General features: G+C 36.7%; 1 long non-coding RNA gene across 3 annotated transcripts in view; it reads right to left on the reverse strand.

Moving 5' to 3' along the window:
• Nucleotides 1–24,795, reverse strand: part of LOC129463129 (uncharacterized) — a 61,734-nt gene that overhangs the window by 11,814 nt on the left and 25,125 nt on the right. For 2 of the 3 annotated variants that reach the window (XR_010119390.1, XR_008651019.2), the window contains 2 exons: nucleotides 17,349–17,561; nucleotides 16,018–16,130 (listed from right to left, as the gene is read on the reverse strand). This is a non-coding gene — a long non-coding RNA (uncharacterized lncRNA). Of the gene's footprint in view, nucleotides 1–16,017; nucleotides 16,146–17,348; nucleotides 17,562–24,795 lie in introns of all 3 variants that reach the window. The other variant, XR_010119391.1, reaches the window with a different exon arrangement.

Here is a 24,795-nt window from a genome sequence, read left to right on the forward strand (position 1 = left end):
TATCCCTGCAAAGTAAAGGGTCGGGGGTTCAGGCTGGGGTTCAACAATGGACTCTGTCAAAGGATAGAGCTCCATTCACTCTGGCACTCCCAATTACAGTTTGCTTTCCATACCTTATTGTATAAAATTTGCATCCAACTAATACATTGAATTATTGACATACTTTGGGTGTCAAAGGAGTCGTTGAATGGTTTGTTTTTAAAATACATGGAATTCTAAGCATCTGGTGGCTACTGGGTCGTGACAATGAAATAATTCCCTGGTTTTCCATTGTTTGCAAAAGAACTAATTTTCTCTCAGCTCAGATTTAACATTTTTAAACACTATGCACAACTCCTTCCATATTCACAGCCATGAGCCCATTTCTGAATTTTTTTTAAGGGAAGGGATAGAGGAGTAATGGTACTATTCCTGCCTAACAAAAACATAATAAAAATGATTAATATATAATATAATTTAAATTATTCACTATCATCTCTTTGGGGCCAAAATAACTGGGTAAAACGGAAACTACAATTTGATTTGATTATTTTTTACCTGAAGAAAAATGAAAAGTAAAAAAATGTGATATGAAACTAAAATCACATTTAGGCATAGGATTTTAATGCCCAGAAGAACTTTCACTAGTTTTTTTTGAAAAAAATAATAGACTAGATTTTATGTTTTCATGGTTAAGCCAGTGAAAGGGCTATGAACCAATTTGACAATGAATACATATATGTTGCTAATAATGATTAGTTAATAAGTAAGTATGGGGAGATGAATGATCATCAAAATTCTTTGAGCTCTGAAGGGAACTTCAGAATATTTTGAGTTTTGTAACAACATTAATATCCTCCTGTTAGTGATAACATTTTTCTTTTTCCTATTAGACACTCATCTGAAGAGTACTTTAAGTCTCGAGTTAAATATATCAAACAATTCTATTTCTACGTGCACTTGCATATGCAATTTGCAGAAGTTCGCCTGAGGATTTTAAAAAATGTTTATTTTAATATTTGAGGACTGCACAAGGAATCTTCATTTCGAATTCCAGAGCTTTTAATTGTCTTTTCTTTCTCTTTTTCTCTTCTTAAACTTCACAGTGGTGTGACTTCAGCCCCTAATGCTTTCCATGATGCATAGAGGAAACTCTCTGTCAGAGAAACATGACTTTGGAGATCAAAGGAAAAGAGCTCCATGTCTATTCCCAGCAACTCCACATGCCCTGCTTATTTTCTTTCCCTAGCTCATCTTACCATGAAGTGCTATCAACAGGGCTGAGAAGAACAGATGTGGAAAACAAAATAAATCTGAGTTAATACTGTAATGGAGGTTACATGAATACAAATTACAGAGGAAAGCAAAAGTAAGCACAGCCAGCAACCACCGAAGTGTCATACCGAGGAGAGAGGAAAGAGGGAAGTTTTGCTTACAGATTCACTGTGTAGGTCAGGGGTCCAGGCCATTTACATGTATTAATAATGAGTTGGCAGGCAGATCCAGGTTTGTATTTCCCTAGACCCTATTTACCATAGACTTAACGTCTCTGGTAACTGTGTAGGTAAGTCTATCAGTAAGAACTGTTACATGTTACCCAAGGTTCCAAATGACCCTTGAAGAAGGTCAGTGGATTCTTGTCTTTAAAAGATCTATTGTTCAGAAAAAGGGGTGGAGGGAGCACAAGCTCTCTAGGTGGAGAAAAACCAAAAACCAAAAAAACTAACCCCAAACTGATATAAGCATTGCAAACCAGATGGAACATCTATGTTTCGTGACCCAAGGAATTACAGTACATTTTAGGTGGAATTTAATATGAAAATCAATTCTTTTGCTAATCCTCACTCAGAGGACAGCATTGGAAATATTATACTTGTTTGTGAGATGAAATGTAAAAGTGACACAATTTCCCAAATTCTTTAAAGATTATTTGCCGCAGCTATGCATTCTGGGTTAACAGAATTGTTTTTAATATTAGGTGATAGCAACATTTCTACATTTATTATTAGTAATTTATGTCCTTATTTATTTAAAAGTTCTTAAGCTGTTGATATGAGAAAGTCTTGCTTTAGTGTTATGTAATTAAATTTAGGTTATCTACTACCTATAAAAGTACACACTGAAATATGTGTTCTTACTGAAAATAAACTTACTGGATAGCATGGCACAAGAGATGTATGAAGCCATAATCAGGTTAAAATTTTTAATTTAATTTAATAGCATATTTTACTTGCATATATATATGTGTATATATATATGTGTGTATATATATATATGTGTGTATATATATATATATGTGTGTATATATATATATTTAAACCATTTGAGAGGTCTCTAACGGGTGTTTTATTATTATTTCCTTTCAGTAGACTCAGGAGACCAACCAGCCTACCGGCTTTGTTTAAGAATACTGAAATGCAGCGCGTGTAATAGGTCCTTGATAAATCTGTGCAGGGTGAGTGAATACAGTCTCACAATAGTGCTGTAAGATAGAACAGAGATTTGTGCCCATTTTACAGCTGGGGAAATTGAGTCAAAATTTTGCTTAATTTTCTAACATCACATGATTGAGAAAACTTAGAACACTAGTCTATTGTGTGCAGAAGACTCATTGATTGTACTATAGCATTTCCATAATAACTTAAGGTTGAAGACATGACAAAGATAATCCTTTTGCAAAAAAAAAAAAAAAAAGAGCTATTTTCATAGCACGCATAGACTTTAATTCTCAAATTAGAGAGCATTGTGTCTTTCTTTCTGCATGGGCATGTTTTCTCCCAGACCAGAACTCATAATATTATATTGTATGCTACTTTATTTAAAATACCATATTGCATATTCCCTAATTTTAATGTTTTTTATTTAAATTCTATTTAAATATTATTTCTTTGTTTCTTCTAGCCTAAGAATTTCAATTTTAAAAGCTCATCAACTTGTTTCATTTTTATTTAATTCAATTTTTTTTCAATTTCTCTTGAGATTTCTTCTTTGACTTAAATGTAATTTAAAAGTGTGTTGTTTAATTTTCAAGTATTTTAGGATTTCCCAGCTAACTTTTTGTTATTGATTACTATTTTAATTCCATTGTGGTCTGAGAGCAAACATTGTATGAATTATATTCTTCTAAATGTGTTAAGGTGTGTTTTATGGGCCAGAATGTGGTCTGTCTTGGTAAATGTTCCATGTGAGCTTGAGAAGAATGTTATTCTGCTGTCATTGGATAAAGTAGTCTACAGATAGCAATTATATCCAGTTGATTGATGGTGCTGTTTAGTTCAGCCATGTTCTTACTGATTTTCTGCCTTCTGGATCCGTTTATTTCCGACGGGGGCGTGCTAAGTAATTGTACTCATAGATTCATCTATTTCTACTTGCAGCTCTATCAGTTTTTGTCTCACGTGTTTTAACACTGTTGTTAGGTGCATACACGTTAAGGATAGTTATGTCTTCTTGGAGAATGGACCCTTTATCATTATGCAATGCCTCTGTTTATCCTTGATAACTTTCCTTTGTTGAAGTCTGCTCTGTCTGAAATGAATATAGCTACTTTTGCATTCTTTTGATTCATGTTAGCATGGAATATCTTTCTCCATCCATTTATTTATTTATTTATTTATTTATTTATTTATTTAGAGACCAAGTCTCACTCTGTTGCTCAGGCTGGAGTGCAGTGGCGTGATCTCTACTCACTGCAACCTCTGGTTCCTGGGTTCCAGTGATTCTCATGCTTCAGCCTCCTGAGTAACTGGGATTACAGGTGCACGCCACCTCGCTGGGTTAATTTTTGTATTTTTAATAGAGATGGCATTTCACTATGTTGGCCAGATTGATCTTGAACCCCTGACCTCAAGTGATCTGCCCACCTTGGCCTCCCACAATTCTGGGATTACAGGTGTTAGCAAGTCCCTTATTTTTAAATTTTATATATCTTTATATTTAAAATGGGCTTCTGTAGCCAACATATAGTTAGGTCTTGTTTCTTGTTCTACTCTGATAATGTGTATTTTAATTGATGTACTTAAACATTGACGTTCAAAGTGGCTATTAATATACTTGGATTGATATCTACCGTATTTGCTCCTATTTTCTATTTCTTGCCCTTGTTCTTTGTTCCTCTTTCTGTTATGGTTTTAGTCAAATATTTTATATGACTCTGTTTCCTCTCCTCTCCTAGCATATCAATTATACTTTTTAACTTTTTGTGTGTTTGCCCTAGAGTTTGCAATATACATTTGCAACTAATCCAAGTTGACTTTCATATAACACTATATACCACTTCATGCATAGTGTGAATCCCTTATGCAAATTCCTCCTTTCTGTTCCTTGCATCACTGCTGCCATTTATTTCATGTATACATAAGCATACATGCACATAAGCAGATATAATTGAATATATTGTTGCTATTACTATTTTGAACAAACTTTAGATCTATTAAGAATAAGAAAAATAGATGTTTTTATTTTACCTTCATTTATTCCTTCTTCAATGCTTTTCTTTATTTAGATGCAAGTTTCTGAACTACATCATTTTTCTTCTCTCTAAAGAACTTCTTTTAACATATCATACAACTCAGATCTCCTGGCAACAAAGTTCCACAATTTTTGTTTGCCTAAGAAAGTTTTATTTCTTCTTCACTTGTGAAGAATATTTTTGCAGGGCACAAAATTTTGGCTGTTTTTTTTTTTCAACGTTAAATATTTCACTTCACTTTCTTCTTTTTTTGAGTGGTTTCTGGGGAGAAATTGGATGTAATTCAATTTCTATACCAGTTCATGCATAGTGTGAGTGCCTTGTAATAGTAAGGTAGTACTTTTCTATAGGTAAGGTTATTTTTCGTCTGACTTTTTTCACTATCTTTGATTTTCTGTAGTTTGGATATGATATACTAAGTGTACTTTTTTTGGCATTTATTCTGTTTGGTATTCTCTGAGCTTTCTGGATTAGTGTCTGACATACATTTGTGGGAAATTTTAACTCATTATTGTTTCAAATATTTCTTCTGTTATTTTCTCCCTTTCTCTTCCTTCTGGTATTCCTATTATGTGTATGTTATACCTTTTGCAGTTTTCCTACAGTTCTTCGATATTGTTCTTTTTTTTTCTTTTTTTCATCTGTTTTGTGGTTTCAAAGGTTTCTATTTAAATATCCTCAAGCTTTGAGATTCTTTCCTTAGCTGCGTCCAGTCTGCTAATAAGCTCTAAAGGCAGACTTCATTTCTGTTTCAGTGGCTTTTTGTGTATGTGTGTCTCTAGCATTTTTCTTTGTTCTTTCTTAGAACTTCCCTCTCTGCTCACATTGCCCGTCTGCTTTTGCTTGCGATCTGCTTTATTCATTAGAGTCCTTAGCATCTTAATCATAGTTATTTTAAAATATCTTGTCTGATATTTCCAACATCCCTGCCTTATCAAAGTTTGGTTCTGATGATTGCTTTGTCTCTTCCAACTGTGTGTTTTTTGTTTGTTTGTTTTTGCCTTTTAGTATGCCTCATACTTTCTTCTTAATAGCTGGACATAAAGTAAAAGGAACTGCTGGATAAAAGGAACTGCTGCAAACAGGCCTTTAGGAATAGGCGAGTTGGTGTGAAAGGAGGGGATGTGTTCTATCGTTCTATAGTTAGGTCTCAATCTTTTGGTGAACCTGTGCCTCTGGACTTTGAACCTTACAAGTGATTCTCAGCTGCCTGCTTCTCCCTTAGCTGGGAAAGAATGCCTCCGGTGGACTAGAGTTTTTCCTTCCCCTGGGAAAGTTAGGCATCCATAAAACCCTGGCAGGTTAGCCTCTGGTTAAATAGTTTCCCCTGAGGGCATACCTTGTTAAGAACAGAATGAAGCATTTTAAATTAAGCTGACCAATTTTGTTCTTCATAGCATTATGTGACTCCAAAACTTCCAGTTAACTTCAGTTTTTAGCCCCACTTCTTACTCCATCTTCTATGCTAGCTAATTCTGAGTTTGGAGACACCCTAGATTTTTGCTGGAAAGTCCTCCCTTCTCCACTGTGGGCACTCAGTATGTTTTAAAAGCTGTAGCTTTCTCTACCTTGTTTCATTTACGAATAACTCCATAATGTTTTTTCTCTGGAAATGGTTTTATTCATAATTTACTCATCTTTAAAGGGTACGTCTTTAAACATATACTTTAAAAGTTACTTTAGTTTTATTAAGATTTTCTCATTTGCCATCTTGAATCATGCTGTTTATTTTTTATTCTAAAACATTATTTATAGATTGATTTATTGGGATTGACTCAATTTTTATTTTATTTTGCACAGTCTTTTATTATTACAGAGGTACAAGTACAGTGCAGAAAATTAGAAAACACAGACAAAAGTTAAAAGAAATTAAGATAATTCCAGAAATCACCTCTGTGCATCCTTCCAGATCTAACTGTCTTTCTGGCCACCTATCTACCTACTCCTACAACAAAATTTTTTTAATTAAAAAAGTCTATACAGTTCATACCTTTTTTGTAACTTATTTTTTCAATAAACTCTACCCTTCTTTTTTTTTTTTGTATTTTTAGTAGAGACGGGGTTTCACCGTGGTCTCGATCTCCTGACCTCGTGATCCGCCCGCCTCGGCCTCCCAAAGTGCTGGGATTACAAGCGTGAGCCACCGCGCCCGGCCTCTACCCTTCTATTTTAGTAAAATTTCATTGCACCTCATACTGAGACCATATTCAAACTTTTCCAGCTGAGTCCCAAATATTCTTTATATTGCATCTGGTCTTTAAGTTGCTTTAAACTCTTTTGATCAAGCACAACTTCTCTTTCATAACACATATTTATTATAGAGACCTGGCCAATTTCCTTGAAGAATGTTAAAAACTCTGTATTTATAAACTCTCTGGGTTTATCTGATGGTGTCTCCATTTTCCTCCTGATTCCTTTTTTCCTTTTTCCTTCACTTCTTTTAATTATTTTACTTCCTTTATTCCTCTTTACTTTTTCTTTCTTCTTCCTGTTCTTGTTCTCCTTTCCACTCCTCCTCCTTCTGTAACTGAATTTCTCTATTCCCTCTGTATCCCGAAAACAGGAATCATCCTTGGAAAGCTTGACGAATTCAAGTTAAACATCTTTGTCTAGAATACAACATAGGTGATTTTGTGGGTTTCTTGCTGAATCATATCAGAGGACACATTCTATCTAGTTGACTCCCAATAGTAATGCATAGGTGGGCCACTGGATCTGGATGATGACAGTCTAATCCTTTTATTGCACAGGAGTGTTTTGCCCTGAGACACTAGAAAGTAACTTGTGTCAAGTATGGTTCTCGCTTTCACCTAAATGATTTTAACATGACTTGGTAATACTTGCCTAGGTCAATAAGAGGGTTTGGAAAATTATGTTTTTAAAATCCTGTAATTTCTTCTACATTTATTAGCTTAAGTGTTCTGTAAATTAGAGAAATCCGTCATCAGCTGTGATTATTTGTTACCTTGAAAGGCTGGATAAATGCTCAATTTCTTTCTTTTAATTACCAATCATCAAAGTAAAAGTAGTTTGAAGAGTTACTGCTGATAGCAATATGAAATTTTCCTGACTTTTTCCTTTTGGATTATTGCTATTAACTCATGAATTTTCATTGACTCCTAGTATTTACATCGACTACAATCTTTATTTCTGGGTATTTTTCTGGTATGTTAACCACCTCATTATTCTAAAAGACTTTCCCAGAGCTCTTCTCTGTTCAAATCTCTAGTGCCTCCACCTTCATGCTCATTCTCAGATGATGGCTGGCTTTGTTTCCTATTTCACTGAGGAAAAGGAGGTACCATGAAAGTAATAGGAGTCCCTTCATCCTTGTTCCTGCATCCTTTTGACATGACCCCATTATTTGTCCAATAGCTTCTTGATTTTTGACATAAGATGTTCTAGGCTTACCTTGAACCACTCATGCCTATTGAATCGAACAATTTTAAAGTGACCCCTGGATGTTTTCAGTGGGGAATGACGTTAGAGACCACAGTTTATATGCTAGGTCTGAATATTAATATTAGTAAATATTAGTTTAAAATTAAATTATTTGAATTAAATATTAGTTGAAATACTAAACTTCCTCCTTTAAAAATACATTAAACTTAAAAGGAATGAAGTACTGATGCTTGCTATAACATGGGCAAACCCTGAAAACATTATGGTAAGTGAAAGAAACCAGTCACAAAAGGCTTCATAGGAAAGGGATAGAGACTTTCATGAGTATGAGATTGTTTTTTGTGGGTGATGGAAATGTTCTAAACTTAGTGGTTATGGTGGCATAACTCTGGAATATATTAAAACTCATTGAGCTGTATACTTTACATGGGTGAATTGTACACTATGTTAATTGTATCTCAATAAAGCAGTTATAGAAAAAGTAAAGATTCAAAGTTGGTCTTGAAAAAATAAAAAAAAAGAATACGAACTTAGTTTCAGCCTTTCTCAGTAATTCAGAAGTAAAGCTATAAACATCACTTATCTATGCTTTGTTTTAGTATTTTCAGATATCCTTTTGGGTTGTTTGTCCCTATGCTTAATTGATTAAAAAAGTTTTCCCATTTTTTCATTTACTAAGATTTTTGGACACATTTCCTCCTGCTAGTTTGCCTACTTCTATAGCCACACTATTTTATTCTCTTAGGGGCTAAGTACAATTGTGGTACCACTGTAAGAATTGTATGTAAAATAAGAGTTCATTGGCTCCATGCTGGGTGTAATTAATAAAATATAAAAATATATAATAAATATATTGCTTTATTTTTTAAAAATATTTAAGGAAGTTGCCAAAACCTATTCTGTTTATGTTAGTCCTTAGTTGGGGTCAAGCAAAGGATGCTGTAGAGTGATCCTGAGATGAGATTTATGACTGAACACATTACATGAAGCCTCTTCAAACCTTCCCAGTGATGAATCCCTGTAGGCAGAAGGCAATGAATGTAAAACTATATACAGCCGTTCTGTACTCCCCAGGGGTAGGACATTTCTGTGAACCTCATGTTCATATTAAAAATTAATATGGCTATTGCATTTTAATCATTCAATCAATAAATATTTATTGCCAGGCACTATTCTAGGTACTGAGAAAAAAGATAGTACATAAAGCTGCCCAAGTATCACCCTTTGTCAAGCTTATATCCTAGCGGGGAAAGACATAATGAACAAATAAACAAGTAAAATACATTGTGGTATTGGATAGTGAAAAGGAGAATGGAAAATATGAAGGCATGGAAGGGAGACAGGCAGTTCAATGAGGAAGAGTGTTGCAATTTAAACAAGATGAACAAGGCAGACCTCATTGAGAAGACAGCATTTCAAGATCTGAAAGAGGTGAGGGACCAAGACACATCGATGTCTGGGGAATAGTGTTCCAGCCAATGGAAACTGTGCAAATACAGGAGGCAGGAATGTGCTCAGGGAACAGCTATGAGGTACTGTAGCTGGAGCAGCAAGCAAGAAGGAGAATAATAGTGGTAGAGCTGAGAGAGAAATTGAGGTCTGAATGGGGCAGGCCTTGTAGGAAACTTGTCTTTTTCCCTGAATAAACTCCTTGAGGGTTTTGATCAGAAGAGACTATTGTTTGGCAGGTTTTGAAAGCATCACTTTGGTGATTGTCAAGAAGAACCAGACAATATAGGGCAAGCAAGGAATCATGTAAAGCAGTTAGGTGGCTATTGCATTAATTTGAGATGGTGGTGGTTTGGATTAGAATGGGACCTTGGAGCTGATAAGAAGTGCTTGTTGTCTGAATACAGGCTGAAATTTGAATTGACAGTATCTGATGATGGAATGAGGTGTATGGTAAGGGACAAACAGAAATGAAGTATTATAGAAGTTTTCAAATTTGAGAAACTGCAAAAATGGGGTTGCTATTTCCAGCAATGAGGGATAACAGATTTGTTGAGGGGAGATGAGGGGTCTAGTTTGGATGGCTTGAGTTTATAGTGCCTAGTAGATATCCAAGTGGAGATGTTGAAGAGCCATTTGCATTCATCTAGGAAGAGAGCCCAGATGTAGAGAAGAAATGATCCAAGGATTGCGCCCAGGGCAGCCAACTTCCTTTATAGCTGGAGGACAGCAGAGAATTTAGGCATAGATGCAGATAATTGGGTAGATGTGGTGCTGGGAGCTTACGAAAGCTTCTCTCTCAGTGCTTCTGTTTTCCCATTGAAATAGAAAGTAGGACCATCATCTGAGAAAGAGGATGGGGGTACAAGTATAGGTTTCAAGGGAGATGAAAAAAGAGTCCTTTAGAAGATAGAAGAACGAGAAGGTGAAGGGATCTGAGTGACAGAGCCAGAAAGCTCTCTGGGTGTACCTGAATTCAAAGTTATGAATTCAACATGGGACCATTCAGTGTGATTGTATTGTTTACTCCAGCAATGTTCAGCTGTGGGAATGAAATCACAAAGTGGGTGCAAGAGTAGGATTTAATCAGGATTAGGCTTTTTACAAGGGAGAACATTGAGCGGGAGGGGGCAAAGGAAATGGGGGAATGCAAGGGAGTGATTATAATGAAGAACCAGGGAACTTAAGCTGAGTTAAGAAGAATTAGTTGACAAAGTACTAACATACGATTAAAAGAGAGCATATAAAGACAATTGCATGAGAATTTGCTGTATGAAAATGTGACTCTATGTCTTTGAGTGTCCCTGGGGTTATAAATACTCTAAAGAGTATGGCTTCATACTCCAATATGAATTAGAGTCACTTTATTGTGACAATTTTGTTTAATGGGTTCCAAAACACCATGGAGGCAGGAGCAAATATTTCAAGATCACAGTACTTTTCCTGCAATACTGAAATCCAAAAACCACTACAAATTGGAAGCTGATTTTCTAAGTCATTTGGTAGCAGAATATGACCTCACCTGAACTCAACTGGTGGCAAATTGTTGTTTATTTGATGTAATAATGTGAATAATCCTACATTCTCTGCTGAAATATTAGCATGTTTTATTAAAGGGAACTGCTGGAGACTCTGGCTGGGATGTCACATAATATACAGAATATGTCTCATTAACATTCTAAAATCTGAAAAAGCCTCAATTTCAGAACGCGTTTCACCTTAAGGATTTTGGATAAGAGACTATAACCTATACTAACATTCTACTTGAAAGAAAACCGATGTTTGGATATTTAAGTAACTTGTGTAAAGCCATGAGTTGTAAGCAGGATAGCCAGGTTTGAACCTGATGCTATGTGAGTCCAGGGTACAACTATAGAATCCACTACAGCATCCCCCTCAGCAACTTGCTTTCAATGGTTGTAGAGTTGTTCATTCAGCCACTTAACACTCATTGTGCAACTGGAGACCACAATGTGGAGGAAAGAGAAACTCTATGAGGATTCATACAATCTCCACTTGGCTATACTCAAAGAATCTAGATACATATTAATGGGAGAGGTATCTGTCTGCCTGTTTGTCTGTCTTAACCAGGAAGATGGGTCAGAGTTGGAATGGAAACACCTTTTTTAATGTGAGGCAAGAAACTCAGAAGCAGAATCTCTCCCGTTGAGTGAGCTGACATATTCAGCCAGTACCTGCCATCACTGAAATTACGCAGTTGAATGGCTGCGTGTTCAAAACATTTGAGTTCTCAATAAAAATAAACTCATTTTTGGAAATCCACTCTTTCCACACTACAACTACTGCCAATAATAGCAAACATTGACTGCATGCTCACAATTTTTCAAACACTGTTGTGAACACTTCATATGCTTTATTTCATTTAATGTTTAAAACAACCTTGTGAAGTAGGTAATATTTATTATCCTTCTTTTACAGATAAAGAAATCAAAGATTAGAGAGGTTTAGCAAATACTCAAGAATATGTAGCTAGTAAAGGGAAATAAAGACCTCTAATTTATGCTGCTAGGCTTGAAAACAGTGGTTTATAACCATTTAGCACCTTGCCTTTCAAAAGTAGCAATGATAGCAATAATAATAGCTACTACTTTTTGTAAGCCTACTATGGATCATATACTTTACATACATTATCTCATTTTGCTGCTACAGTAATCACAAAAGCTTATTAACCTGGAGAACTAAGATTCAGATAGTTGTACAATTTGACTATGTCTGTACAGCTGCTAATTGCTCCTTTCTGTTACCAAGCCAAGACATTCAATTCTGAGAAAGAAAGGGCTTCTGTATGTGGTTTATTATACTGCTGTATACAAGGAGGGCAATTTTAGTTACTGGGGTGTAGTTTTTATGAAAGTTCAGGGTCAAAAACAGTGAAAACTATGACTATTTAGCCTTTTAGCCTCTAGTTTTGTAATTCTGTAAGGTTTTCTTACATACTTTCTCCTTTCTTTCCTTTCTTCCTTCTCCTCTCCTTGGAGAATACTTTATCTTGAAAGAGGAAAACAGTGACTTTGTTGACCCAGTGACTTGTTATACTGTTGAAAGTCTTTTGGTAATGACAAGAACAGGTATGTTTGTCTTGCAGGTATTTATCCCTGAAGATACTGAAGGACTTAAAGCCACCTCCAATAGAGTGGAAGACTAACTGGATCTGCTTTTTTTCCCCTCCATGGAACTTGAAAGGGGGATAGAAATAGAATAATAATGAGAGGGAAAAAGAGTGGGTAGACTAGGGGAAGACAGTATTCCTGAATGCCCATCTGAAATGGGTCCTCTACAGGCTGAGAGCTGACTCAATAGGTGAAACAGGAAAATATTTGCCACAAACCTTGGGTCCCAAGGGTAGGAGAGAAAGTCTCATGGTAAGACTTCCTTTCTGACCATGGGATATTGTTACCTGTCTTTCCTGACATTATGGGCACAACAAAGGGGTTACACATTGGAGTGAAAATAAGGACAGTCAGTTGGTCTCTTTCTCTGTATTGATACCATGAGCAGGGGTTCATTAAGAACTCAGGTAAATACAGAGGGTAGCATTTTCTTTTGGAAATATTTGAACATAAATGGGGGAAGGGATGGATATAGATGAGTAGGATGCCCAAGACAAATTGTTAGCCTGCAAAGGGCCTTAGTCAATCACTTCAGAGGAGGGCCAAGGTAATTTGTGAATGCTTCAGTGACAGTTGGCATTGAGAAACCTGACTGACAAAAATAACATCAGATGATGTTTCAAGAATCAAGTTCCTTCAAAATTATTGCTTAGAGAAGTGTTTCAAAGCCATTCAGGAGCAATAGTAACTTTTTCAGTGCAGTGCAGTTCTGGCTGTACCTGGAGTTAGGTTCAATATCACAGGTTTAGGGCAAAATTCTTATGTTTGAAAAAGAAGAAAGGAAAACTTCTGCTGAATTAAATTTAAAAGAGTTTACTTGAGTAAGAAATGGTTCATGAATGGAGCACTCTCTCAAGCCAGAGTAGGATCAGAGACTCCAGTGCAGCCACAGGGTGGAAGAAGATTTAGGGACAGCAAAAGGAAAATGACTTAGAGAAAATGGAAGTGAGGTACAGAAACGGCCAGATTGGTTACAGCTTGGTGTCTGCCTCATTTGAGCATGGTTTGAGGAGGTGGCCACCTTTGGCCAAAATTCAGTAATTGGCACTAGAATTGGCTGTAGTCTGCATACAACTCCATTTAGGTTATAGTTTACAATGTATAGAGAAACCTTTAGGCTGAACTTAGAATATGTAAGGAAGCAGCTTTAGGCTAAACTTGATTGAATAATTTCCCCATTTTGGTCATCCTCTCATCTTTTAACCACACAAGATTTCCATAAACCTTTCATTTTACATTTTTCCCAACTTGTAATATTCATCTTGTTTTATCTATTTTTCTTTTACCCCTCTAGTTTGAAGCCTTTACGTAACTTTAAACCAGACAACATTTTTAACAAGCATATTTATGTCTTTATAATTTTTCTCATAAATGCGTATCTTACTTTTGTTTATACACTTTGTATACAGAATTGTGTTTTTCATATCTAGTAGTTTTTAACTCTTAGTAACCCTAATTTCTAGTGAAAACCCTAGAAAGTAATTTTGAACTCTTTTGTATCAGTATTTGTAGATAAAAATCATTTTACAATTTTTTAGAAAGACACTTCTTCAAATTATTGTTTATTAGCAGATGTGAATATATTTAGCTTTTCTATACCATATAAAAATAACATGTCAATACATATAGGCTTAAACTTATGATGAATAATTGATATTTCAGTATTTTCACCTACAGATGACTTAGACATTTTATGATGATCAATTACTTAATGTGACGTAACATGACTCTAAGATTTTAAATTACTGAAACGCATTTTGAAAGTATGACACAGCCTCCCCAATGTCTTCCCCCAGTCATTCTAGGTCCCAAGTAGCCACATGGCACCAAGGAGGACTATGAAGTTCAGGGCCTGTCTGAGCCCATCAGGACAGAAGACAGGGCTATACCTGAAGGACTATACCTGGAGGATCCAACCCCTCCCTAAATAGCCAGGAGGCAAAACAGGGAAATCAGAGGAAGAAAGGGCCGTAACTGGGCTCGATTCTGGCTTGTAGCTGCTGGTCTAGGCACTAAGAACATGTCACCAGACCTCATGATGGCCACCTGAATCCAGACTCTAAACCAAAGGCATAAGCTCACAGTCAAATCAAGCAAGTATCTGATTATATTTAACTGGTAATTTCAAAGCCATTTCTATTTTACTAACAATTTAAAAACTAACTTTACCAAATATTATCACAGACACATAATGCAGATAGACATACAAACACAAGGAAGCAGATGTTATAGCTTTCATAAAGGATATTCATTTGTCAGCTTTCAGTTTTTATTTTCCCCATTTGATCCATCAATCTTCCAGTTACCTGTTTTATCGCCCTAAGCACTTGTTAACTAGGCAATAGATTTTCATTTCTAAAGGGACAAATCTTAGGTAGAACAAAAACAAATTTCTATTTCATTAGCATAGAGCTAAGATTTTACGCCTAAATATTGTATCATCATTTGCTCAAACCAGGGGGAACAAACTACTCAAATAAAAGTTTACTTAAGACAAGATGGCCAGACAAGTACCTTAAACAAAGGTATGACTTATTTTGTGAATCTAGGAGGATAGTGAGTATTTCTAATATACATAGGCAGACATTCTTAAAAACGGATATTTCCTTTTTAGATTTAAATTTCTTTTACAAAAGAGTTTCGAGATAGCCAATTAAATTCCAGAAAGGTGTATTTTAGTCAATAGGGTGTTCTTTTCAACTTAACTACTGTTTCTTAGCTAAAATTATTGAGTTCAGGGTGAAGCCCCTAAGGAACAGGGCAAAGAAAGCATTCTCTATGCCTGGCCTCTGCATCAATAGACCTAAAAAAGAAACAAGCCTGTTATACCTGAGTACCTACCTTTTATAAACACTTTATCTAAGATAGCTTCCTTTCTACCTTTGGAATGAAATAGTATCTAAGCCAAAAGTTTAGCAGATTAAATTTTTCTTATCAATTAGTCACTTAAGCTTTTTATTTATCTTTTATAAAGTCTTTAAAAAATACTGAAATCTTTTTAGAAGCTTCTGCATGTCAGTAGGCATCCCTCGATGAGACTAATTTGGGAGTCCTTATTTTCAGATGCACTTCTTCAGTGCGGTATTGTTAATTTGGAATGTTCCACTGTAACTTCTCTTTAGAAGATTTTGCCATTTCTGTAAGAATTTTCTGCTTCCAGGGCCTAATACGTATGCATGTGTAAGCTGGAAGTTATTCAGTTCTTCAGAAAAGAAGGATTTCATTTTTACCTCAAATATATTTGGCACTCAGGTCTCCTTGTAGCCAATGATTTTTTTCCCTACCTAAGCATGTAAGAAAAATGAAACAAAGGAGGTAGAACACAAAAATCCCTATGAATTTCCAAAAGCCAAATTTTATACCTCCTGCAATACTGCCATTTCCTACCAGTTTCTTTCTGACCCAGTCAGACATAAGAGGCCTCTAACTGGATTCAAGTCAGTTAGTTATCAGATCCAATCTGATGCTGGACGCAGACCAGATTCTGTCACAACTTCCTAACCCAGTTTGGATCAGAAATTTGCTCAAAGAAACTTGGGGAGCTCAAAGTTTCTGTTGAGCGTTAGAATCCAAGAGAAAACTTACCATGACCCTCAGTTGCTCTGAGGGAGCAATGGACACAATGATACCTCACTTGGTCACTCAGCACTCCTGGGGGTTGTTAGAAGCTCTCCTTTGGATTCTACTTCTGACACCACCTGTTAAGACAAGAACTTTGGCCAAATTAAATTTAAAAGAGTTTAATTGATCAAAGAACAATTCATAAACTGGGTAGTCTCCCAAGCCAGAATAGGCTCAGAGACTCCAGTGCAGTCATAAGGTGGAAGATTTATGAACGGAAAAAGGAAAGTGAGGTACAGAAAATGGAGGTGAGGTACAAAAACAGCTTAATTGGTTACAGGGTGGCATCTGCCTTATTTGAACATTGTTTGAAGAGTTGGCCACTTTCGACAGTCCAAAACTCTGTGATTGGCACAAGAGAAGGCTACAGTCTGTTTACAACTCAATTTAGGATAGTTTACAATGTACAGAGAAACCTTTAGGCTGAGCTCAAAATATGTAAATCAGCAGCTTTAAGCTAAACTTGATTTAACACCTATATGACTACATTCACTTCGGACACCAACTGCGAATTTCAGAGTTCTTAGGCCATCTGTACTTCTGTCAACTGGCTACTAATTTGGGGGCTCCCACTACCCTTTCAGGTTTGATAATTTGCTAGAATGACTCCTAGAACTCAACAAAGTACTGTACATATAATCATAGTTTTATTATAAATAATACAAATCAGGACCAGTCAAAAGAAGAGATGGACAGTGTGAGGTCTGGGAAGGTCCTAGATGCCAAGTATCCTTGTCCTCGGGATATATCACCTTCTTGGCTCATCAATATATATTACTAACCCAGAAGCTCACTCAATCTTCAGGTGTTCAGAGTTTTTGTTGGAGTGTTTCCACAGAAGCACTATTGACTGAATCATTGGCCATGTGATTGAACTCAAATCTCCAGCCCCTTTCTCCTCCTTGGGATTGGGCTGGATCAAAGTTTCAACCATGTAAACGGGTGGTCTTTCCAGCAAGGCCAGCCCCATTCTTGAAACTATTCAAGGGCCCACTATGTCTCATTTCATTAGCACAAACTCAGACAAATTTCCAGGGGCCATGATTAATAACAAAGACATTCCCTATCACTTGGGAAATTCCAAGGGTTTAGAGCCTCCCTCCCAGGAACCAGAGACAAAGACCAGCAAAATTCTTTACTAAACCTCACTCAGGTTACATTACAGAACAGAGTACCAATAAGTACACTATTTTCTGGGGTTTCTCAGAAAAGCGCTCTCTCATTTCCTATCCCATCACCCCAGTCACTTCCCACTTAAGTTTTTGGTTAAAGAGGGATTCTCCAGCAGCTCCTACCTTCCAGGCACACCTGTAGGGAGAGGCATGGGACTTCACCTTCCTTCCTGGTGCTGATGTGTGCCAATGCTGCCTCTTCCTCTAGGTCCACACAGTTATCTGAATCAGGCAATCCTTATGCTGATGGCAGGGATGGAATTCGTAGAAGCTCATCTGCCTTCCATTCCACACAGGGTAGCTTTTCTCTCTCACTCCTCTTTCACTTCTTGAGTCCTTGGAGAAAGAAATCCAATAAGCTCCTGTCATCTGCCCATTCGCTATCAGAAACTGATTTGTCTGCTTACTTTAAGAAAGTGCACTTTGAAAGTGACCAATGAGCTCTTTCACCCCATCTTGTGTTCCATTTAGGTCTCCTTTCACTTCTCAACCTTCTGTTTATTCTTATGGAAATGGTTAAGAGGAAGTTTTTTTTTTAATGGAGGTTTGAAGTTATTATATAGTTTGGTTGTGCTACAAGCCTTCTACTCTTCACTTACACTGAAACCACCTTTGCAAAGAATATGACACTAAGAGAAATATACCATATTGACTCTATCTTCCTTCTAGCCTCCCAGCCTGGCTGTCTTCAGTCTTTCCTGGGCACAGGCTAAGCTAATCCTGGGAGGAATTTAGTTTATAGTTTTACTTGGAAGCAAGGATGATAATAGTCCCTCCCTAAAACTTATCCTCTCCTTGTTTGGGAGCTGAAACCACCTTTGTAAGATTAATATTATAAAAGGCCACAAGATTATGATTATGGGAGGGGTCTGAATTCTGCTAATATGTAGGCATAGTTTCTATGATCCCTTTCTGTTCAGGAGTCATGTGGTCAGAGGTGGCAAGATTTTTGACTTCCCCAATTGTTCCTGTAGATAACATCACCATGGTAGAAACTAAGATTAGTCTTTTTAGATATTTTTCAGACACATTCTGACTCATAACCAAGTGTGTTCTGTGATTCCCTACTCAGAGGTGGACTCATGAGGACAGTTTTCCATACCCCTATGAGTGCATCCCCAACGAATCAGCTGCATCAAACTATCTTTGAAAAACTCTAACCTCTGAGCCTTCAGGGATGCTGATTTAAGTAATAACTTTGTCTTCTAAGTGGTTAGCCGGGCGTTAATTAAACTCTTTTTTTACTGCAATACCATGGTCTCAGTGAATTGGTTTCATCTCTGCAGAAGGCAGGATGAACCTGTCAGGGGATTACAATAATGAAATGGTAGATGTGGCTAGAAGATTTGAGACTCTGTCTCTTTAAAGAAGCTACTCATATTGAGTGTATTGTAACCACATCAGTTCTAAAGACAGTGAAGACAATCCTCACTTTATTGGTTTCACCTTGGTTTTTATTGATAGGAAAAAAGAAGAATAACCATATACATGGCTAATCCCTTGGAAATCTAAACCAGTAGAATGTTGACCATTAGTTAACACTTTTGTTTGTTTTTTCTAAAAGGCAGTTCATTATAAGGGGTATTTTAGTATCTTTCTTAAGTAAGTGGTAAATTCTTTCTTCAAAAATTATTGTGAAATGTTTCAGAACTCTTACTTTTCTTATCATTAAAACAGTGGAGGTGATTATATTCAGGGTTCCTATTGTGATATATTCTATTTCCTTCTCATTCCATATTATGGGTTGTCTAGTTGCCTATATTTTTCTATATAGAGGAAGATATGAAATCGTAATTTCACTAGCTCTGCCAAGTCATAATGCAATCTAGATTTTTTAGCCTGAAGCCCTCCTGAATTTTCAGTAGCAGTGATTTGGGATCAGGTCATCAAGTTTCTTCACAGGACTGCCTTTAGTGTGCTGAGACAATCTCACTCCAGAGTGGGAGACCTATTTGGGTTGCCCTTGCTGAGCTAAGCTGCTCTGTCTCATCAGGTACATTAACAGGAGTGTTAATGCCAATGCTTTTTATCTAGTAATTAAAAAGAGTAAATAAAATAAAAGAAAAAAATTTAAAAAAGAAATACAATATCTAACTTAAAAAAGTAACAAAACGTTCAGTTTTATTTTTGTTAGTATTAGCATTAGAAGTATGATTCACTATGAGTACTTTAAAACTTAGAAACAGCCACCAGATGCTAAAGGTTCACCCGTGACCACAAACCTAGAACTCTTAGCAAGAAAAAATGTATAGAAAGGATAGAATTGAAAGCTGAGAACCTCTGGAGAATGCATGGTTGAAGGGTCACTGGCATTGAAAACTGAGGCTCTTTACTAATACTCTCTCCTATTAGGAAAGAGCCTCAATTAAGACAGGCATATTATATCTGAAAGTAAGAAACAAAGTGTATTTAGGAAAAAGAAGAGTTAGCTGATCCATCAGTCAAGCTAGCCTTCTGGAAAATAACAGTCCACACATTAGGTAAGGAGAATGTTTTCTCATGTAAAAGGCAACTTGAAACCAAGGCTGACTATAATGCAAATGCAAAAAAAGATTACAAACATATTGCTGGGTGATACAGGATTATGGCCTAGAAAAGTGACTACCCTTTGTTACTAGGCAAAAAGACAAAAATATCAGTTGTTAATCAAGAGGGTGGGAATTAGGTTAAGAGAGAGATAAACAGCATGTAATTAACTTTATAATTACTCAATTTGTTTAAGGCATTTTATATCTACTTGTGTTTGACAGTTTTCAACTGTACTTAGAAATGAAAATAGAATTATAACTTTTGTAGAAGGTTAATGGAAATTAATATATAGTCTTTTAGAAAATTTGAAAAAATACAGAAAAGTATAAAAAACAAAAAATTCACCTTCAATTTACCTTTAAGGGTAAATGCTATTAACAAAATATTCAGAGATTCAACTTCTTCCTGGTTTAGTCTTGGGAGGGTGTATGTGTTGAGGAATTTATCCATTTCTTACAGATTTTCTAGTTTATTTGCGTAGAGGTGTTTGTAGTATTCTCTGATGGTAGTTTGTATTTCTGTGGGATCGGTGGTGATATCCCCTTTATCATTTTTTATTGCGTCTATTTGATTCTTCTCTGTTTTCTTCTTTTAGTCTTGCTAGCGGTCTGTCAATTTTGTTGATCGTTTCAAAAAACCAGCTCCTGGATTCATTAATTTTTTGAAGCGTTTTTTGTGTCTCTATTTCCTTCAGTTCTGCTCTGATTTTAGTTATTTCTAGCCTTCTGCTAGCTTTTGAATGTGTTTGCTCTTGCTTTTCTAGTTCTTTTAATTGTGATGTTAGGGTGTCAATTTTGGATCTTTCCTGCTTTCTCTTGTGGGCATTTACTGCTATAAATTTCCCTCTACACACTGCTTTGAACGTGTCCCAGAGATTCTGGTATGTTGTGTCTTTGTTCTTATGAAATTGTGGCAATAATCAATAGCTTATCAACCAAAAGGAGTCCAGGACCAGATGGATTCACAGCCGAATTCTACCAGAGGTACAAGGAGGAACTGGTACCATTCCTTCTGAAACTATTCCAATCAATAGAAAAAGAGGGAATCCTCCCTAACTCATTTTATGAGGCCAGCATCATCCTGATACCAAAGCCTGGCAGAGACACAACCAAAAAAGAGAATTTTAGACCAATATCCTTGATGAACATTGATGCAAAAATCCTCAGTAAAATACTGGTAAACCGAATCCAGCAGCACATCAAAAAGCTTATCCACCATGATCAAGTGGGCTTCATCCCTGGGATGCAAGTCTGGTTCAACATACACAAATCAAGAAATGTAATCCATCACATAAACAGAACCAATGACAAAAACCACTTGATTATCTCAATAGATGCAGAAAAGGCCTTTGACAAAATTCAACAGCTCTTCATGCTAAAAACTCTCAATAAACTAGGTATTGATGGAACCTATCTCAAATAATAAGAGCTATTTATGACAAACCCACAGCCAATATCATACTGAATGGGCAAAAACTGGAAGCATTCCCTTTGAAAACTGGCACAAGACAAGGACGCCCTCTCTCACCACTCCAATTCAACATAGTATTGGAAGTTCTGGCCAGGGCAATCAGGCAAGATAAATAAATAAAGCATATTCAAATAGGAAGAGAGGAAGTAAAATTGTCTCTGTTTGCAGATGACATGACTGTATATTTAGAAAACACCATCATCTCAGCCCAAAATCTCCTTAAGCTGATAAGCTTCAGCAAAGTCTCAGGATAAGCTTCAGCAAAGTCTCAGGACACAAAATCAAGGTGCAAAAAAATCACAAGCATTTCTATACACCAATAATAGAGACAGAGCCAAATCATGAGTGAACTCTCATTCACAATTGCTATAAAGAGAATAAAATACCTAGGAATACAACTTACAAGGGATGCAAAGGACCTCTTCAAGGAGAAGTACAAACCACTGCTCGAGGAAATAAGAGAGAACACAAACAAATGGAAACACATTCCATGCTCATGGATAGGAAGAATCATTATCATGAAAATGGCCATACTGCCCAATGTAATTTATAGATTCAATGCTATCTCCATCAAGCTACCATTGACTTTCTTCACAGAATTAGAAAAAACTACTTTAAATTTAATATGGAACCAAAAAAGAGCCTGTATAGCCAAGACAATCCTAAGCAAAAAGCACAAGCTGGGCATGGGGGCTCACGTCTGTAATCCCAGCACTTTGGAAGTCTGAGGCGGGTGGATCATAAGGTCAAGGTATCAAGACCATCCTGGCCAACGTGGTGAAACCCTGTCTCTACTAAAAATACAAAAATTAACTGAGCCTGGTGGCGTGCACCTGTATTCCCAGCTACTCGATTGGCTGAGGCAGGAGAATAGCTTGAACCTGGGAGGCAGAGGTTGCAGTAAGCCGAGATCACGTCACTGCACTTCATCCTGGGTGACAGAGTGAGACTCTGTCTCAAAAAACAACAACAACAACAACAACAAAAACAAAGCTAGAGGCATCACACTACCTGACTTCAAACTATACTACAAGGCTACAGTAACCAAAACAACATGGTACTTGTACCAAAATAGATATATTGACCAATGGAACAGAACAGAGGCCTCAGAAATAACACCACACATCTACAACCATCTGATCTTTGACAAACCTGGCAAAAACAAGTGCTGAGGAAAGGATTCCCTATTTAATAAATGGTGCTGGGAAAACTGGCTAGCCATATGTAGAAAGCTGAAACTGGATCCCTTCCTTACACCTTATACAAAAATTAAATGCAGATGGATTAAAGACTTAAATGTAAGACCTAAAAACATAAAAACCCTAGAAGAAAACCTAGGCAATACTATACAGGACACAGGCATGGGCAAAGGTTTCATGACTAAAACACCAAAAACAATGGCAACAAAAGCCAACATTGGCAAATGGGACCTAATTAAACCAAAGAGCCTCTGCACAGCAAAAGAAGCTATCATCAGAGTAAACAGGCAACTTACAGAATGGGAGAAAATTTTTGCAATCTATCCATCTGACAAAGGGCTAATATCGGGAATCTTCAAGGAACTTAAACAAGCTTACAAAAAAAAAAACCATTAAAAAGTGGGCAAAGAATATGAATAGACACATCTCAAAAGAAGATATTTATGAGGCCAAGAAACATGAAAACAAGCTCATCATCACTGGTCATTAGAGAAATGCAAATCAAAACCACAATGAGATACCATCTCATGCCATTTAGAATGGTGATCATTAAAAAGTCAGGAAACAGGCTGGGCGCAGTGGCTCATGCCTGTAATCCCAGCACATGGGAGTCCAAGGCGGGTGGATCATGAGGTCAAGAGATTGAGACCATCCTGTCCAACTTGATGAAACCTCGTCTCTACTAAATATACAAAAAATTAGCTGGGCGTGGTGGTGGGCACCTGTAGTCCCAACTACTCAGGAGGCTGAGGCAGGAGAATCACTTGAACCTGGGAGGCAGAGGTTGCAGTGAGCTGAGATTGTGCCACGGCACTCCAGCCTTGTGATACAGCGAGACTCTGTCTCAGAAAAAAAAAAAAAAAAAAGGGAACAACAGATACTGGAGAGGATATGGAGAAATAGGAATCCTTTTACACTGTTGGTGGGACCGTAAATTAGTTCAATCATTGTGGAGGACAGTGTGGCGATTCCTCAAGGATCTAGAACTAGAAATACTATTTGACCTAGTAATCTCATTACTGGGTATATACCCAAAAGATTATAAATCATTCTATAAAAGCACATGCACACGTATGTTTATTGCAGCACTGTTGACAATAGCAGAGACTTGGAGCCAATCCAAATGCCCATCAATGGTAGACTGAATAAAGAAAATGTGGCACATATATACCTTGGAATACAATGCAGCCATAAAAAAGGATGAGTTCATGTCGTTTTCAGGAAGATGGATGAAGCTGGAAAGCATCATTCTCAGCAAACTAACACAGGAACGGAAAACCAAACACCACATGTTTTCACTCATAATTGGGAGGTGAGCAATGAGAACATATGGACACAGGGAGGGGAACATCACACACCAGGGCTTGTTGGTGGCTGGGGGGCTAGGGCAGGGATAGCATCAGGAGAAATAACTAATATAGATGAAGGGTTGATGGGTGCAGCCAACTACCATGGCATGTGTATACCTATGTAACAAACATGCACATTCTGCACATGTATCCCAAAACTTAAAGTATAATTAAAAATAAAAAATAAAGCAAGAGCTGCTACTAACTCTGGCTAGACCACAAATACAGTAAAAACTGGAAAAATAATCTTGGTTTTGTCCTAGGCTTTTTTGGGGGCTGGGAGAATAGATGTTGATTATTAAAAACTGGCATAATCTTTAAAAGTGATTAAAACTGCTTCTTGTTTTATATTTACAAAAATATATTAGTCATCAAAATTTCTAGAAAATAAAATGCTGGAAAAAATGATCTAGGGATTTTATAAAATAACAACGAATGTGGTAGCCTTACAATTATGGCCTGAAATAAAGCAATAGTTGTTAACTTCTATGCCATAGACTCATTGCGGACTGAGGGACTCATTTATACTTTGAACTCAGCCTTACACATATTTTTTTTCTCAAATACAAGCTGAAAATAAAGCATCCATCAAAACATGTTTTGCCACATTTCACAATTCATGCAACTGAAGAAGAGAGTTTTAAACCCACTGGCAAGTTTATGATTAATGACAATGTAGAACATAGATTGTGAGTGAGTAATTTAAGTTTTCTTAAGAAGACATTTCTCTGGATTCAAGCAGACATACCTGGAACAAATTCTACTTATTGCATGCACAAGCAAGCTTTCCCTTCTTGAATAACCCAGAGGAGTTTTTAGAGCATTTAGTGAAGCTGTTAAACTCATCAGTCAAATTAAAGGCAGCCCTAGGCATCTTTGATTTTTTCCTCAAAGCAAAGTGACTGCGGTTAGCGTTTTCTCAGAAAGAGCTCTCTCATTTATGCAAATTGCCTGAGGAAATTAAAATTTTCCTAGAGGGAAACCTGTGTGAGATCATGTGATACCAGCATCTTGCTTTACAAT

This window comes from Symphalangus syndactylus, chromosome 2 (genome assembly GCF_028878055.3).
Source record: "Symphalangus syndactylus isolate Jambi chromosome 2, NHGRI_mSymSyn1-v2.1_pri, whole genome shotgun sequence".
Classification (NCBI taxonomy): Eukaryota; Metazoa; Chordata; class Mammalia; order Primates; family Hylobatidae; genus Symphalangus; species Symphalangus syndactylus.